The sequence below is a fragment of the Berghia stephanieae genome, chromosome 7 (genome assembly GCF_034508935.2).
Source record: "Berghia stephanieae isolate SIO BIC M18660-M18661 chromosome 7, UCSD_Bste_1.3, whole genome shotgun sequence".
NCBI classification, from domain to species: domain Eukaryota; kingdom Metazoa; phylum Mollusca; class Gastropoda; order Nudibranchia; family Aeolidiidae; genus Berghia; species Berghia stephanieae.
In genome coordinates this window covers 38769134-38788460 of record NC_088366.1, presented here as the reverse complement: position 1 = coordinate 38788460, position 19327 = coordinate 38769134, and the positions used below count along the sequence as shown (strand labels likewise).

Genomic DNA, 19327 nt, shown 5'->3' with positions numbered 1-19327 from the left:
ACTTGTAAACACAACAAGCATGAACCATGATAAAATATATAATAGGATCAAAAGTATATTATTGTACAATTGACTTAATTTGTGTTATTGAATAACACAAATGAATTTTATTTAACTTTTAAACGAGTGAAAATAACTGATGAAAACAAAAACACGCAACACGTGAAGTATTATTATTAATAATATAAAATCGATGTGTTGTGTTTACAAGAGACGAAGATCCAAGATGGCGTCGACCAAATAATAAATGGTCACAGACTGCTGTGCTTTGCTTCCAGTTCACCTTACTATGGTGGTGGATTTCGATAAATAAAAACTGCAGGGATTTGACTAGTGACGAATGGAATGTTTCGGACAGAATATGTGTTCTTGAGCTTAAGTGTAAGATCAATTCAAGGAACCAGAATAACAATAACAAAGACGATCACGGTAAGAAGACGTTCACTATCTCAATCGTAAATGTTTACGCACCAACAAGTCAACGCGCAAAACAATACCCAGAGGAAACTGATAAATTTTACAAAAACCTAGACGATACACTGAACAAAATAGGAAACAAATCAATATTAATAATTGCTGGAGATTTTAATGCCAAAGTAGAAAAACGTCTCGACAGTGACACACTATGTATAGGATCATACTCAAAAGGAAGACGTAACGAGAACGGAGAAAAATTAGTCCAGTTCTGTGAACAGAGAAAACTTTTCATAACAAACAGTGCTTTCAACCACCCATCAAGACACCAGACAACATGGGTAGGACAAAGGAAAGACCAAACCCAAGACAAAATGATAACAATACACAACCAAATAGACTATATCATATGTCGACACCGCCATAAACACTACTCAACCAACTCGCGATCATACGGTGGTACACTGCTAACATCCGATCACAAACTTGTAAAAACGAATTTCAACATAAATGTGTACAGACAACGAAGACAGAAAGGTAAAACGGCAGTCAAAATAAACACGGCAAAAATAGTAAATGAGCGAGAATGTCGCATTCATTACCAATATGAACTTAACTCAAGTCTATGGAAAATAAAGCAAAACAACAATCCAAACAATGAATGGAAGGAGACGCAAGCGGCAATGAAATATGCGGGGGAAGAAAGTGCAGGCTCTATTAATACAACTAAGAACAAACCAAATCGAACGCCTAACATCGCTATTAACGATCTATCGCGGCAACAAAAAGAACTTAGACACGAAAGACTCGGAAGAAATAATAAACCTGAAAACGGAACGAAACAAAATAATGCATTCAATTCGATCACTTACAATAAAACACAGAAACGAGGAATTAGACAAAAAAGTGGAAGACATAGAAAAGTCCAAAAATAACGCATCGTCTATGTTCAAAGCGACGAAATTGAACCGAAAACCATTCGAGAACCCAAAACTACAGGATAAATTTGGCAAACAGACAACAAATCCCAACGATATCCTTGACATTGTAACTGACCACTTCCAGCAGAAATTTCACAAACAAGTCTCACAAATATCGCCCTTCTCAGGAAACCCTAGAGACCTAAACAACCGCATCACAACAACTGAAGTTAGAAATAGCATAAAGTGCCTAAACAATAACAGATCCCCAGGCGAAGATGAAATTCCCGCTGAATTGCTGAAATGCGGTACCCTCTCCCTGGATCTGAGCATTGCAAACATAATGAACAAAACATTCTCAACACACAAAGACTGGGACATAAACAGCGGTGTCCTAATCACAATACAAAAACCAGGAAAAACGAAAGGACCCGTAAACAACCTGCGCCCAATAACATTACTGAATACCATAAGAAAAACACTGTCAACTATTGTCCTCAACAGAATTAGACCGAAAATAGAAAAATATCTATCACATAGCCAAAGCGGGTTTCGCCAAGACCGAAGCACATCGGACGTTGTATGGACACATAAATGGTTGGCAGCAAAGGCACTCAAAGAAAACATATCCATAACAATAACCGGAATCGATATGTCCGCAGCCTTTGATACGATCGACAGAGGAAAACTTTTGGAGATATTAACAGACATAATAGACTAAGACGAGCTCCGAATAATCCGATTTCTCCTCAGCAACACAAAGATACAACCAAGGATATACGGGCCACAAAACAGACGCAGTTCGAAAGTAACATCGGGACCCCCCAAGGAGATAGTCTGAGCCCGATTCTGTTCACAATATACTTAGAACACGCTCTGAAAGAAGTTCGAAAAGTCATTCCAAAACCAACGACTCATATTGAGAATGCAATCCCTAGAGAAATCGCCTATGCAGATGATGTCGATTTTATTGGATCAACACCAGCAAATATAGACATCATACAAAATACCCTCATGAAATATAACCTCCAAGTCAATGCCAATAAAACCGAATTTACAACAATATCGAGGAACAAAGAGGAATGGAAAAGAACAAAGAAAGTCGGCTCACTAATTGGAGGCACCGAGGATGTACAAAGAAGAAAACAGCTGTCAAACGCCGCACTCAGTAAACTCACCAATGTATGGATTAGAGGTGACAAAATAAAGAGAAAAACCAAACTGAAACTGTACCGTGATCTTGTAAAACCGGTACTTCTGTATAACTGCGGCACTTGGGCGTTGACAAAATCCGAAGAAGAACATCTGGATGCCTTCCATCGCACACAGCTAAGAAGGGTACTGGACATCAAATACCCAAAAAAGATCTCAAATGAATCACTATATAAGATCACAAAAGAAAGACCAATCTCCCTTGACATTTTACAACAACGATGGCAACTTTTCGGTCACATACTACGCAGGGACAAAAACATACCAGCTAACCAAGCCATGTCGGGATACTTCCAAAAACACGGGAACCTTTTCAGAGGAAGACCGATCACAACACTCCCTGTGATCCTAAACAAAAACCTCACAACACTTGGACAAAGCATTAGTCTCATAACGGCAGGGGACCTTGAAAATCTGAGAACCCTAGCAGAGGACCGGCAATATTGGAGACACCTCACACAGGAAATACTGGAAACAGCCAAGGCGACCCGATCTTTCAGTCGAGACGCGAAAGGCATCTAAGTCAAGTAAGTCAATAGAACGTAGTAATAGAGAGAGCCAATCCCACTTCCGGACAAGGCTGTTGCCACAAGTTTTATCGCGAACAATTGACTCAACTCGGCACGCAATGGCGCCTTCGCGCGCTGTCTCATACTCAATAAAGGTCTATTGTCATATCCTGTAGTACGGCGTGCGTACTCGTGTTTGTAGGTGGTTCCAACCACAGACGAGAGGTTCAGACTGAGAGGGAGGAGGGAGAGACGTAGGCTGGTTTGCGCGCGCTCTTTCTCTCTCTCTCTCTCTACACACACACATACACACACACACACACACATGCATACACGGACACAGCATAACAATAACAACGTCCGCCCATCCCCACTTCCTCGTCTCACTCTTTGCCCGTAAACTGAACCCTTCCTCACACTTCTCACCAAATCACATCTTTTTGTTGGCACTTGACACAGGAACAGGAACATGTTCCTGGTAAATGTTCCTGGTGTTCCTGTTCTTGAGAACCAAAACCCGTGCACAGTACATAGGAGGCCTTGACACTCAGGGTTGCCAGTTTGGCATTTTAAATGCCAGATTCCAAAAATCTGGCATTTTTGAAAACCGTTTGGCATTAGAAAAATCATTTGGCATTTGGCATTTTCATTTGGCATTTTCTTTTCTTGTATATTATACTTCAAATGACACCTTTCTAAACGCGTAAAAACAAATCTCTTCACATCGGAAAACTTTGCTATTAAAACTCACACCCTGAACTAGCCCTGCCTCCCTCAGATATTCACTCAAATTCAGCCCTCGACAAGTATCCTCGTAAGTTTTCTGGAATCTCCTGCAAAACTCGTGTATATTTGCGTCATGGTCGCCTGTTAACTTTTAACTCTGTTCGTTAGGGTGGTCTGATTTTACAGCATCCAATGATTTCACTCCTTTACGTATTTACCTTTCATGTTAATGTATTTCTTTTCATTCTTAAAATCCAACCGTGGTGTAGTGGTTTAGCACTCCACTTAGTAGTCAGTAAGTAAAAAATTACCCCAACAGGAAATTTAGTATAATTCAAAAAAAAAAAAAAAGAAAAAAAAAGAAGATAAAACACGCAAGCCACCAGGATATGATAGTAAATTGTCTATCAAAAGTGAGTAGTTTTCTTAGTGGGGGTGGGAGTCAACAGACTTTGGCATTTTTTTGAATGTTTTGGCATTTTTTGAGTCTTCCCTGGCATTTTGTTGAAAAATAATCTGGCAACCCTGTTGACACTTGACAGTACCCAACTTCCGGTGAATATTAATTCAGAAAAATGAATGGACCATGTTAGAACAGGCACACTGTTGAGTTGTGATAGAATAACAAGAAATGAAGTGAGTAATAGAAAAGTGCCACATGACAGTAGCATTGGTTAAGGAGCGAGATCACTACTGCCATCTTGCTTTCTTTACACAGAAACAATTGCCAGATTGTTAAAAGTTTTCCTCCAACCCCAAGACTAAAAATAAAATTTCTTTACCTAGAGAGGCGAGCCGGGGTTACCAATACTTAGATAGCTTCTTTAACCTTACCAATCATTCGTTTGGACAGAAAAAAAAACAACAAAAAAACTTAACGCTTACCGTCAAAAGCAGTTTAGATTTGAAGATGCATTTGTTTTCTATAAAAAAAACATTCGGTACTAGACAATCCTTGATGAATTTCAAAAGTTGTGTTTGAAATTATATCGTAAATTTTTTCATGATTCATTCCTCGCGAAATCGTGGAGGCTTTTACGTCTGATTCAATGGTGCCGTCGCAAAAAAAAAAAAAACCCAAAAAACCAAAGGTTTTTAAAAAAGTTTATTGAGAAAAAGATACGGAAAAAAGTATCCCTAGATAGGTATACAATTTGGTGCATAATTGCAGTAAAAATTGGTGCGCAAAATTAGTTCGTAGCGGATGCGAGACTCTGTGTGTGTGTGTGTGTGTGTGTGTGTGTGTCTTTTTTTTTGGGGGGGGGGGGGAGTGCCTACGTACACGGTAACGGGGCATCTAGCCTCAGGATCTACGTACACGTAAACTGGTTTACCGTTGCAACACAAGCAATAGATGGTCCTCGCTGTCGTGACCGCGCGCGCTCGTTTGTGATTGTGTGTGTGTGTTTAAAAAAATAAAATCAAAACAATTTTAACCATTAATGGCGAGATTCCATCTTACACTCCCCAAACTCCAGATCTTAGTCTTAATGTTATCATTAAAAGACAAGGTTTGCGATTTATAGTTTAATTGAAGCCCGAGTCGAAATATACTCCTGCTCTCTTGGTGGAAACGATTTATTCTGCATAAGCAATCTGGAGAAAAAAATCTGTGTCACTGTAAAAGGTTAAAATTTCAGGAAGTAAGCTCCGTGAACACCGCTGTAACAATCCTTTGATCTACGTCGTCAGGCAACCCATTCTTTCTTTCATCTTTTCCCATTCCCCCTTACTATCCCCCCATCCCCCCGCCCATCTCTCTCTCTCTCTCCTCTCTCTCTCTCTCTCTCTCTCTCTCTCTCTCCTCTCTCCTCTCTCTCCTCTCTCTCTCGTCATAGTGTTATCCCTTCCCCTTCCCATCTCATTGTAAAATGAAAACGTTCTGCTGTTTGCAGATACATGTATGATTGTTTTGTTTTTTTCTCTCTCACTAGGCTAGGATTAAAAACCAAGACATCGGGTAATGGATTTCTAATGCCAAAGTATAGATTCTCTCTTTGGCCAATTTAGTCACGCATGTGGCAGCCCAGCTATTTATTATGTTCTGCCTATAACACACAATAAGTGGGATTTTGGGGGTGGGTACGAAAGAAATCAAGGTCATAAGTAACCGTGCACAAGAGCTGTATCAGGAATTGGTTTCTGAGGGTCTTGCAAATACCAAATATTTTATGGAAAGGTCTTTCGAACTCCAAGACGCCTGGTTTGTTTTGCTATCTTGGAACAAACGAAACAGAAATGTCTTGATGTGTGACCTAGATGTATCCTTTTGTGTGTGCAAGCCATGCGGGTAAGTACAACGATAGCTTGCCAGTTGAGGAAAAAAAGGAAGAAGCGTATCCGCATTTGAAAAAAAAAACAACTTAACCTTTTAAAGGCGAATATCAATCTTACTTGGACCAAAAATAAAATCTTACCGTTTTCATCAAAAGACAAAAAACAAAATACAATTTAAAAACTTGAGCTTTTATATAGGGCAATATCCACCCAATGTGCTCAAAGCGCTTTTTATCAATATTCTTACTGCTCTTATGGTGGAAACGTTTGTTTTTTTTCTGGGTTAAAAAATAATATAAATGGAGACTATTATTTGAAAACAAAAAAATCAGTGTCACTGGCAAAGGGTTCATTGTAGTACTCCTGCATCCTGTGAGACTCCTACGGCACTTGCTAATCATAAAAAAGGAAATAGAAATCAACAATACTAAGTTGAAAAAAAAAAGAAGAAGAAAAAAAAAAGGAGAGGGGGAGAGCAAACCCAGTAGCAATGCAACCTTTTAGCGGCGAAATTCGATCTTTGACCTAACACCAAATCTTCTTTCATCAAAAGACGAGTAATGGCAAAGCGATTATAGACAATTGAAATCCGAGTTGCGATAGTCTGACTGCTCTCTGGAAACGCTGTATTCTCCGTTTACAATGATAAAGGTAAAGGCAAACTATTATCTGAAAGCAAAAAATTAGCTTCGCTGTTAAGGGGTTAAGAACACCTGCGAGCATCCTTGACATGCTCTACGTCACCAAGGTCACCAAGCGACACGTCTCCCTTTCGCACAGTGGTGGTGTTGGCGGCAGATAAAAAGGCCTTTTTTCTTTCATTCAATCAACTTTGCTGTTGTGGACCATAGTCCTCTCTACAAGTACAAGAAATAATACTCACTTTTTTTTCTGCTCCAACGAAAATATCTACCCCCCACTGGTCTAATTATTTGTAGCAGATGACAAAATTCTCAAAATGGTCACGTGACACTGTAAAAACAACACAGGAAGTCCATGAAAGCTTATTTACGGCATTTCCTTTAAACCGTGTAAAGAACAAAATTTCGTTTTCATTCGACTCAACGGGTCAGATTGGCCGGTATTTTTTAAGGAACTAAAGTTCTGAAAAATCAAAATGTTTCTTAGAAAGTTGAAAGATGCTAGTTTTTGAAACAGAGGTAGGTTTTTTAAAAAAATCTTTATATTTTACGTGAATGCATGCTCAAGGCGAATTGGACATTCAGCGGAGGTTGGTAAGCCAAAGACCCACCTCTCTAGATAGATAATAAATAGTCTAGAGACTATTCTCTAGAACTAGATGGCTGTCATTAATAACGAAATTTAAAAATGGTTCCCCCCTCCCAAACCCCCTACTAGAGCAAGAATACTTGGGATGTAGTAGCTTATGGAAGGTCTCCCAAAATATCTATAAAAACATAAAATTAACCAACAGTAAATCCGTTCCGACATCGAAGTGGGTGTCATGGCCGAAGGTTTAGTCGTCTGCCCTGGAAGTTTTACCAGAATCGACGTTGCAGGTTCAAATCCTGGTTCCGCAACTTTTTTTTTTTTTTAATTCCGTCTTCTTCTTACAGAACGTTGCAAGGGATAAATGTCCCATCCATCCTCCCCCCACCTCTTTTTTTTTTTTTTAAACTCTCTCTCTCTCTCTCTCTCTCTCTCTCTCTCTCTCTCTCTCTCTCTCTCTCTCTCTCTCTCTCTCTCTTTCTCTCTCTCTCTCTCTCTCTCTCGCTCTCTCTTGGTTCCTTTCTAGTTTCTAGCATATTGTCATACTCGTCCCCACTTCGATCTCAAAAAGTGCCTAAAAAGAATAAATAATTAAAAAGCATACAAACAGAGAGCGACCAAATGGTCCGATAGAGGAGAAAAAAACAGACAATAATTTTTTAAAAAATAAAAACAATTTTAAGATTTATGCTCAGAAATGGAACAATAGGCCAAACAAAAAGGAGAAAAGAATAGACTCGCACAAAAAAAAAAAAAAAGAGGTTGGGGGAGGATGGATGGGACATTTATCCCTTGCAACTTTCTGTAAAAAGAAGACAGAATTTTAAAAAAATAAAATAAAAGGCGGAACCAGGGTTTGAACCCACAACGTCGATTCTGGTAAAACTTCCAGGGCAGACGACTAAACCATTCGGCCATGACACCCACTTCGTAGTCGACGCATATTATGTATATGTAGTAACAGCTGATTTAATGTTGGTTAATTTTGTTTTTATAGATATTTTATTAACTTTCCTTATTTCTATGTGCATTCGGAAACATTCCATTTTCTGGAATGTGGATAATTGTTTAAAAGAGCAGAGTTTCAAATATATGTCTGGGCAGTGATGCCAAAACTCTGGTTTCACCGGAAAAAAATCCGGTCTGGAGCAAAAAATTCCGGGCTCCGGGCAACTTCTGTCCAATTCCGGTGAGGTCAATTTGTTCCAAGGATACCCCCCTCCCCCTTCTAACCACCACATCATCGTCATTGCCACTAGTATTACAACCATCATCACTACTACTGCAACCACAACCACATCGTCATTACTGCTACTACTGAAACCACCACCACCACATCACCATCACTGCAACTACCACTACGACATCATCATCACTACCACTACTATTACAACATTGGCATCACATCATCACTACCACTACTACTACAACCACCACATCATCATCAGTACCACAACTACTACTGCAACCACCACCACCACATCATCACCACTACCACTACTACTACAACCACGACACCACATTATCACTACCACCACTACTGCAACCACCACCACCACATCATCACTGCAACTACCACCACAACTACCACAACCACATCATCATCACTACCACTACTACTGCAACCACCAGCATCACATCATCACTACCACTACTACTACAACCATCACCGCCACCACTACATCATCATTACAACTACTATTACAACCACTATTACAACCACCACCACCACCACATCGTCATTACCACCACTACTAAAACCACCACCACCACATCATCACTACCACTACTACTGCAACCACCACCACCACATCATCATAACTGCAACTACCACTACTACTACAACCACCACTACCACATCATCATCACGACCACAACTACTACAACCACCAGCACCACATCATCACTACCACTACTACTACATCCACCACCACCACATCATCACTACCACTACTACTTCAACCACCACCACCACATCATCATCACTGCAACTACCACTACTACTACAACCATCACTACCACATCATCATCACCACAACTACTACAACCACCACCACCATATCATCACTGCCACTACTACTACATCCACCACCACCACATCATCATTACCACTACTACTACGACAACCATCATCATCACTACCTCTAATACGACTACAACCACCACCACCACATCATCATCATCACTACCACTACTACTACAACCACTACCACCACATCATCATCACTGCCATTTTTACTACAACCGCCATCACCACCACATCATCATCATCACTACCACTACTACTACAACCACCACAACCACATCGTCATCACTACCACAACTACTACGAGGGCTCTTTCATAATTAACCGAAAAATGCCTGTAAAATCCGCGTTTTTTATGCTATCAACAAAATTCTTGCACGTGTTCATACCTTGAGTTGTCCTTCATTTCTCTACGTAACAGCCAAGTCGGTCAGCACACTTCTGCCAACGCTGCACCATGGAATAGATACCCTCTCTGAAGAAATTTCCGTCAAGGTTTTGTAGCCATTTCCACACATGGTCAATAAGCTCTTCATTGACATCAAAGCGCTTTCCTGCCAGCTCATGTTTCAGTGGCCCAAAGAGGTGATAATCAGATGGTGCGAGGTCTGGACTGTGTGGTGGGTGTGGCAAAATCTCCCATCCATATGTAACGGTATCACGAGTGTGGTGAAGTACCGTACAAAGAGGTGGATGGTCTCAGTCGCAGAGTCGACTTGGGTTCCGAACCGTAACCGTTCTGTGGAGGTGCTCAAATAGAGATAGAGTAGGAAATAGTAATGATGATAGCTGATTTCATGTAAAGTAAAAGGCAGCCGAGAGACAATGATTTCATGTGACCGTTGCGGCTATGTCTCTCAGCTGTGGTAGGAGTAGTAGTGTAAAGAAAATGAAGATCAGCGATTTCATGTGATGAGCACACACAGTCCAGTGGTTTAGATCCCTCGTCAACCCCGGTTCCTCGACCACCCACGTAAAGAAAGGGTTATTGAAGGAGTGAACGTCAGAAGGCGAATTATTCAATGTTTGAGGTTTATTGAATAAAGCAAAACAACATCAAAATATGAAAAATGCATGATATAATAATATCGACGCGGACCCCAGGGAAAGCACCTACGTCACAACAATATCATAGATGGGCATGTTTAGGAAAATTGGGAATTCCCGCGAGGGTGTTCGACATGCTAAAATAAAATGGCAATAAATTACAAAATGCAACATATAAAAATAAATGAACTGTTACAGGTGAAAATGTGGTATCATAATAATATTCTTACAAATTGGTGGGTACAACAGCAATTTGGTTATTGTGTAACACATGAATAAACAGTGTGCGAGTTGCTTGTTTGTAAATAAAAATGAAGATATTGGAATTACATCAATATTGTATAGAGAAATAAAATATACATTTTGAAGGCATGGATATCCCCGATCTAAGGAGAGTAAATTTGTCTTTTAAAGTTAACTGGAACAGGAGAAATAAATATATCAATAAAAAGACGTATCAACCGACACCGAGTACAAGGAAGACAATAATAATAATACTACTCTGCTTAGTTATCAGAGATACCTGTCGGAATACACACATACGCTCACACACACTACCCCCATGCATCACTGCTTGCCGCGTTAGACACACATATACACACACGCACACACACACACACACACGAATGCTAGCCTATAGTAGTAAGGCGTAGTAGTAATAGTAATAAAATGGCATTCTATTACACATATTTCTCTAGCCAACCTTGCGTCACTCGTGCTGTGTGGGGTGTTGCGTTGTCGTGTTGCAAAATGACCCCGTTGGTCAACTGCCCTGGGCGCTTTCTGCGAATGGCCTCCCTAAGCTTGTCAAGAGTTTGGCAGTACCTTGCAGCATTGATTGTTTCTCCAGGTTGTAAGGTTTCGAACAGAATAACACCACGACTGTCCCAGAAAACAGTTCCCATTATTTTCTTTGCTGACCACATGACTTTGAATTTCTTCGCGACAGGTGAGGATGGATGTTTCCATGTCATCGAATCTTGCTTTGTTTCTGGGGTGCAATGGTGCATCCAAGTCTCATCACCGGTGACTATGCTGTCAAGAAAAGTCACATCGTACCCTAGAAAGTCTCCGCCGGCGTTGGCAGTATGCCCATGAACCCTGCGTGAGCTCTTGCTTCTTCTTAGAAACCAATGCACCCTAAGGGAGGCCTTCCGAAAACTACATCCCCAGTATTCTTGTTCTAGAAGGGGGTTTGGGAGGGGGGAAACTTTTTTAATAATGTTCTAGTACTAAGGAGTTTGAGTTTGGGAGGGGGGTGACTTTAAAAAGATTTTTAAAAAGTTTCCCAAACCCCCTACTAGAACATTATAAAAAACAAGAATGCTGGGGATGTAAGAGCTTTCGGAAGGCCTCCCCTTCCAAATCATAACGAAGTTGAAGTGCTTATTCGTTCAACTTGACTCTAAAAGTACAAGAAATAAAACTCACTTTTTTTTTCTGCTCCAACGACAATATCTACCCTCCACCGGTCTAATTAAAACTATTTGTAGCAGAGGGCAAATTTCTCAAAACGGTCACGTGACACTGGAAAAACAACACAGGAAGTCCATGAATGCTTATTTACGGCATTTCCTTTAACTTTAAACCGTGTAAACAACTAAATTTGTTTAGATTCGATTCAACGGGTCAGATTGGCCGGTATTTTTTTAATGAACTAAAGTTCTGAAAAATAAAAATGTTTCTAAGAAAGTTGAAAGATGCTAGTTTTTGAAACAGGTAGGTTTAAAAAAAAAAAATTTCTCTTTTACATGAATGCATGCTCAGGGCGAATTGGACTTTTCACGAAGGTGGTACGCAGAAGGCGAGCCTCTCTAGAACATTATATAAAAAAAAGTTTCCCCCCCTCCCAAACCCCCTACTAGAACAAGAATACTGGGGATGTAGGAGCTTTCGGAAGGCCTCCCGAGAAGTATTGAAAGGCAGTGCAAAGCAGTCCTCATTTATTTTTCTTTCTATTAGGGTTAGCTCGAGGTCGGAGGATTTTTTTCTATTAGGGTTTTAGATAGTTAAGTCTTAGTAAAGGTGATAGGGTGTTTGTTTTTCTTAATAGGGTTCGTTAAAGGTACTGGGTTTTATTTTTTCTAAGGGTTAATTGAGGTAATAGTTGAGTTGTTCCCTTAGCACTAGGAGCTTTCGGATGGCCTCCCCTTATTCGCAGTAGACGTCTAGTACTGTGAATAGTGAGTCCACGGCGGAATCACAATTCGCAGTAGTAGAAGCACTCTTCCATGTCTGAAAATGAGTCGTTGTTCCCTCACTGAACACAACACATTTTCTGTTCAAAATGGCCTGTTGTCGAATGGCTTGAAGTTGAATGAGAGTGTGTTAGTTTGAGAAGGAAAGAAGAGGAGGGATGATTGAAACATTTTGTGTGACTTAGAATTGAGATTTTTAACGTTTCAACTTTTTCTTCAAGTCTGAAACTTGACAAGATTGTGTTTTGTTTTGTTTTTGTTACCCCAATCCAATCCATGAAAATTTCCCTGTCGGCACCTCACTTTCCAACTTGATCATTCGTTCACATCTTGAAATCTATCAGCTTATATGTCAGATTACTTTAATGAGAATAGTTCCGTCCCCGTTAATTGTACTATTTACAGTTAGTTAAATATACGTGTGCGTCCCTCACCTAATCAGTCGCATGGTGAAAATATTTGTTTGCGTTTTTTGGGGGTTTTTTTTGTTGCAATTTTTGAAAGCCCAATGTCTCCTGAGCATTTTAATCTGTATTTGAAACAAATCGGGTGATTTTTCATGAAGTTATAGTCATATATGTGGGCTAGGGTGTGAAACCCTAGTTTTGAGAAAGTTGACAAGAATTGATATTAAGTATAATAATTACCTGATAAAAAAATTAAAATAAAATATTTAGGAGTAGAATTAAATAAAAATATTTCATCATTATGTAGAAAAATGTTTGATTTAATTATTTTTGATGAGAACTTATTTTCCATAAAAATTGACCTCTTGACAAAAATTGTCAATATCTCTGTTCAAAGCTTTTCACCATGCGACTCATTTTCTCAAGGACACACATATTTTAAAAAGATCCAGGAATATCTCTCTCTCTCTCTCTCTCTCTCTCTCTCTCTCTCTCTCTCTCTCTCTCTCTCTCTCTCTCTCTCTCTCTCTCTCTCTCCCCCTCTCTCTCTCTCTCCCTCTCTCTCTCTCTCTCTCTCTCTCTCTCTCTCTATCATGCCACCTACACGCTCCGCTAGCCGTGGATGTATTCGCTGCCTGGCTACTGTGCCACAGCCAGCGAGAGTGGGTCGCGAAGTTCGCGCGAGTCGTCTTCACACACATACACACACACACCTAGTCAGTAAATAACGCACGCACAGAAGTGTGTCGAACCGGACCGGAAGGTTTCTCTCTATTTTGCTACCAACACACATGCATATCTCCGGTTCTTATTTCTCATTCTCTATATTTCTTTGGTTCTGTCCGGATGTGAGACGGAAGAAAAATAATGCGAAATAATTATTTTTCTTCGAAATGTATATTCTTCTTCGAAAGCTCTCACACCGCTGCACCACCTCCTCTTCTTCGTCATCGTCTTCTTCTTCTTCTTCTTCTTCTATAAGAATTAATCCAAATAGACGAAAGAATCAGCGTAAACATTCAACACAAACAGGAGCGAAGATCGCAGCTTCCTGTGATTAAGCACGAGATACACATCCTTCAAAAGAGTAGGAATTTTTCTCTTCCTTTCATTTTACAACTAACTCAGACCTGAGCCCTCAAATAATTGGGATTTTTTTTTTTGGTACCATAAAATAAGGACCTCTTTATAAATAAGTAGGGGAAAGTGACCTGATTTGACTAGTTAATTGACGTGTCATATCTGTGCTGTGTCCCTATTTTTGTCCTGTTGTGTCTATTTTCGCGTGTTCAAAAAGTTCCGACAATTTTTTCACCAACCATTTACAGGCCTGCTCTCTCTCTCTCTCTCTCTCTCTCTCTCTCTCTCTCTCTCTCTCTCTCTCTCTCCTCTCTCTCTCTTCTCTCTTCTCTCTCTCTCTCTCTCTCTCTCTCTCTCTCTCTCTCTCTCTCCTGTAAATCTTCCGTCTATTGTCGGATTTCCGACAGTACGATTTTGCTCTTAAGTGCTAATATTTTTAAAAATATAAAAAATAGTAAAAATAAAATTCGTAACGTCAAAGAACAGAACCAATAAAAAAGAAAATATGAGTTTTATTTCGTTCCTCGAAAAAAATAGATTTTATTCCGTTTCAAATGCCGACTTAATCCCCCCCCCCCCCCCAAAAAAAAAACCTGTCATTTGTCGCGTCAAAGACCAAACAAAATTTGCTGTTTATCAGTTAGCTATAATATTATCATGCCACCTACACGCTCCGCTAGCTGTGGATGTATTCACTGCCTGGCTACTGTGCCACAGCCAACGAGAGTGGGTCGCGAAGTTCGCGCGAGTCGTCTTCACACACACAAACACCCAATCAGTAAATAACGCACGCACAGAAGTGTGTCGAACTGGACCAGAAGGTTTCTCTCTATTTTGCTTACAACACACATGCATATCTCCGGTTCTTATTTCTCAGTCTCTATATTTCTTTGGTTCTGTCCGGATGTGAGACGGAAAAAAAATAATGCGAAATAATTATTTTTCTTCAAAATATATATTCTTCTTCGAAAGCTCTCACACCACCGCACCACCTCCTCTTCTTCTTCGTCATTGTCTTCTTCTTCTTCTTATTCTTCTTCTTCTTCTTCTTCTTCTTCTTCTTCTTCTTCTTCTTCTTCTTCTTCTTCTTCTTCTTCTTCTTCTTCTTCTTCTTCTTCTTCTTCTTCTTCTTCTTCTATAAGAATTAATCCAAATAAACGAAAGAATCAGTGTAAACATTCAACACAAACAGGAGCGAAGATCGCAGCTTCCTGTGATTAAGCACGAGATACACATCCTTCAAAAGGGTAGGAATTTTTCTGTTCCTTTCATTTTACAACTAACTCAGACCTGGGCCCTCAAATAATTGGGATTTTTTTTTGGTACCATAAAATAAGGACCTCTTTATAAATAAGTAGGGGAAAGTGACCTGATTTGACTAGTCAATTGACGTGTCATATCTGTGCTGTGTCCATATTTTTGTCCTGTTGTGTCTATCTACTATTCGCAGTACTGCTGCAAATAAAGAAAACAACACCTATACTATCTTCTATTCGCAGTACTACTGGGAATAGAGGAAATCATTATTCGCAGTACTACTGCGAATACAGGAGATCACTATTCACCTTACTACTGTGAATAGAGGTGGCCAAATTATAAACGTGCCATTTGATGATGTTCCAGAAAAAAAATGAAAATCTTACCTTATTGTCTTAAAAACTTAAATCCCTCTTTCTCTCTCTCTCTCTCTCATCTCTCTCTCTCTCTCCTCTCTCTCTCTCCTCTCTCTCTTCTCTCTCTCTCCTCTCTCTCTCTCTCTCTCTCTCTCTCCTCTCTCTCTCTCCTCTCTCTCTCTCTCTCTCTCTCTCTCTTCTCTCTCCTCTCCTCTCTCTCTCTCTTCTCTCTCCTCTCTCTCTCTCTCTCTCTCTCTCTCTCTCTCTCTCTCACTCTTCTCTCTCTCTCTTTCTCTCTCTTGTCTCTTCTATCTCTTTCTCTTCTTCTATCTCTGCTCCCTTCTCTCTCTTATCTCCTCTCTTCTCTCTCTCTTCTCTCTCTCTCTCTCTCTCTCTCTCTCTTCTCTCTCTTCCTCTCTCTCTCTCTCTCTCTCTCTCTCTCTCTCCTTCTCTCTCCTCTCCTCTCTCCTCTCTTTTTATATGATTTTTCGAGTTCTTTTTCTGACCTTATTTCTGCATCTAATTTTTCTGTGTTTTTGTATTTTTTATTTTTATTTGAGCGAGTCTATTATTTTCTCCTAATACCGTTTCTGAGCAAGAATTTCTTAAAATTATTTTTATTTTTGAAAAATTCTATCTGACCATTTGATTGCCCTCTGAATTTTTTTTGTTTGTTTTTAAATTATATATTCGTAATATACATTTGATATCGGAGTGGGGACAATTTGCAATATTCTATAGAAAGGAACCAAAAGACAGAGAAAAAGATTTCAAAGAAAAAAAGGTGTGTGTGGCTGGAAGAGACGCTCTGAGAAAGAAGACTAAAAAAAAGAAGTGACTGAACCAGGATTCGAACCCACAGCATCTATTCTGACAGGTCTTCTATTCTAAGGCAGACAATTTAACAATTCGGCCATGACATCCACATGAATGTCGACGCATATTGTGTATATATAGTAACCTATTTTCCATCAACTGATTTATTGTTGTTTAATTTTATGCTTTTATTGATAATTTATTAACTTTACTTATTTATTTATTTACATTACGACACGTTCCATATTCTGGGATGTGGATAAATGTTTAAAAGAGTGGAGTTTCAAAAAAGTGTCTCTGTATATATGTCCATCGTTATTGCCAGACACTGTCTGCCAATAATCGTTTTTCTTTTTTGCCGACATGTCTGGCAATAATCACAGCGTATTAATAACTGCATTAGCAAAATTATGCAATCAATGAATTGTAAAAAAAAAAAATTTAATCTACTATCAACTTACATCAGACATCCATGTTTTCCGCTAATCCAAAACATTTTGAATCACATATATTTTGAATCATATATTTAATTATACATATACATCCTAAGTATGCGGTCAAATTTGAGGTTGAAATGTTGAAAATCTAAGATTTTATAGCAATACAACTGTTTGTAGTCAAAATTTCTCATACTAATAATTGCCACAGTCACACAGTTTGTAGAAATAGCACATCCTACCAACAAACAAATACTAAAATTGTCCTATTGTTACAACTGATGATAAAATCAAATCACAAGTAGTAAGTCACAGTTATAAAATATCTAAATTTGACCCAGTATGGTATTCCTCAAAACATTTTTTGCATGGAGATGTGGCTTAGTGCAGACCTGCCAACCAGTACGATTTCGCGTATTTTAGTACGGTTTTTGGACCCAAATACGTGGATACGATTTCAAAGGATTTATTACGATTTTTGTGATATTTTAATTATTTTTTTCTCAAGCATGAATGTTGAAAATGATGCATGTTGCAATGATATGTGCGTGTCGTACATCAGCTGTTGACCTGATGCATCACATTTAGTACTATGGTTATCATTTCAGTTAGTTATATGATGCCGGTTTTCACCTATATTTTTCTCATACCTTTTTGAGGATTTACATAGAATTAGGCATGCAAGTTTATTTTATACTTTTAATGGCCTCAGGCCACATTTAAGCCTTTACCACAAGATAGATAACAAATTTTAAGTTTCAATTAAATTTAACTAACATCTTTGTGACAATGAAGCCTTCAATTAAACACTGTATTGCTGATAAGCTTAAATTTGAATGGATTATGTCCCTTTATACTAAGTAAACTTACTCTATTTTGATTTTAACAATTTATAATGATCTTTTTTTTTTCTTGTATGAGTCGGATTTTTAAAAATTACCACGTGGGCAGCTTTATGAATGCTATTTGGTTCAAAATTAATTGACTAGAACCATTTTTAGAAGTATTTCACTTGTCTACGCATATTACATATGTGTGAATTTCCCATCATTTGATCCAAAAGTAATAGTATTGGTAGTATATAGTAGTAGTAGTAGTAGTAATAGTGGTATTAGTAATAGTGGTAGTTATAGAAGTAGTAGAGATAGTAGTAATACTAGTTGTGGTTGTTGTAGGAATTGTTGTAGTAGTAGTAGGAGGAGGAGGAGGAGGAGTAAATGCTAAAAAAAAAAAAGAGAGAGAGATCATTAGATAGCATAATGGAAATTATTTTGTCACTGTTGCAAAATGTCATCTTTTGAATTGAAGACCACTCTCCCAAATATTTTATCTCAAAACTCACAATCATCACCACATCATCTCTTACCATCACCACGGCTATAACCACCATCACAGCATTGTCACTGCCACAACCACCACCACCACAACGGCTTCATCATCATCACCAACACCACCAGAGCACCACCACCTCTTCTACAGATACTAGCATTAATACTACCAACATGTTTGGGGTCTTTTGACCATTTCTTTGATTAATATCCTTTGATATTGTAATTTCTGAGCCTTACACTAATTTGTAATGGCCATTAAGTTTTAGTTTCTTGGTAAACAGATAATTTTGTAATTACTAGAGATTGATGCAAATGAGTGTTAGAATGATGAAGATCACACTTTATTTGTATTTGGGGTTGATGTTAGCTTTTATACAAATTGTTGTATATTGTACACTTTTTTTCCACACACGTGGACAAAATACACTTTTTAGGGTCATAGAATACACTTTTCATTCTGGGAAGGTTGGCAGGTCTGTTAGTGGAGTATCCACGACAGAAATAATTTGTCCTTTTTTTCTATCCAATTGTGCCTCTCTTGCACCATACACATGCTCTATCCGGCTCCGAATGAGAGATCAAATGAAGGTTCTCTACAAACTTCTCAGAGGTGGAGGGGTGGCCAGGCTGACGAGCTTCATCCCTTGCTCGATCAGCGTCATTTCGGGTAATGACTGACAGTTTTGTCATTTCCTCGACAAGTTTTATTTTGAAATCCAGAAGAGGAATCTTTATTTTGCGAAAGGGTGTATAAAAGATGGACATAGGCCCCCGACAGTTCAAACATAAAACAATTTTTTCCACTGTTTAATTGTTTTGTGATTGTAGGTCCCGTAGTAGCCTGTCTATTGATCCGCCCAATCGCATCCATTCATATTATTGTTATAGTTGATGGATGAGCCCAGGTTTCTCCATCACTTTCTTTTTCTTTTTATTGTTGTTGCCATTTCGCATGAAGCTTTTGTTAAACAAGCTACTATGGGATTTCTGGCGTTTTTGTCCCTCCTTATGACGCAAGCGATATCTGCCTCTTTGTGGGTGGTGAAGAACCATTTACGCTTCAAATTTCCTGAGGGAAACCACA

The 19327-nt window shown here is 39.0% G+C and overlaps 1 protein-coding gene across 2 annotated transcripts in view; it reads left to right on the top strand.

Annotated features, from left to right (window-relative positions):
* Positions 1 to 4311: 4311 nt before the first annotated feature.
* The window catches only part of LOC144977204 (single-strand DNA endonuclease ASTE1-like), a 28833-nt gene continuing 13817 nt past the window's right edge, over positions 4312 to 19327 (top strand). The window contains exon 1 of one of the 2 annotated variants that reach the window (XM_078922157.1): positions 4312 to 4417. The gene's annotated coding sequence lies outside the window, so the exon portion shown is untranslated. The remainder of the gene's footprint in view (positions 4418 to 19327) is intronic. The other variant, XM_078922158.1, reaches the window with a different exon arrangement.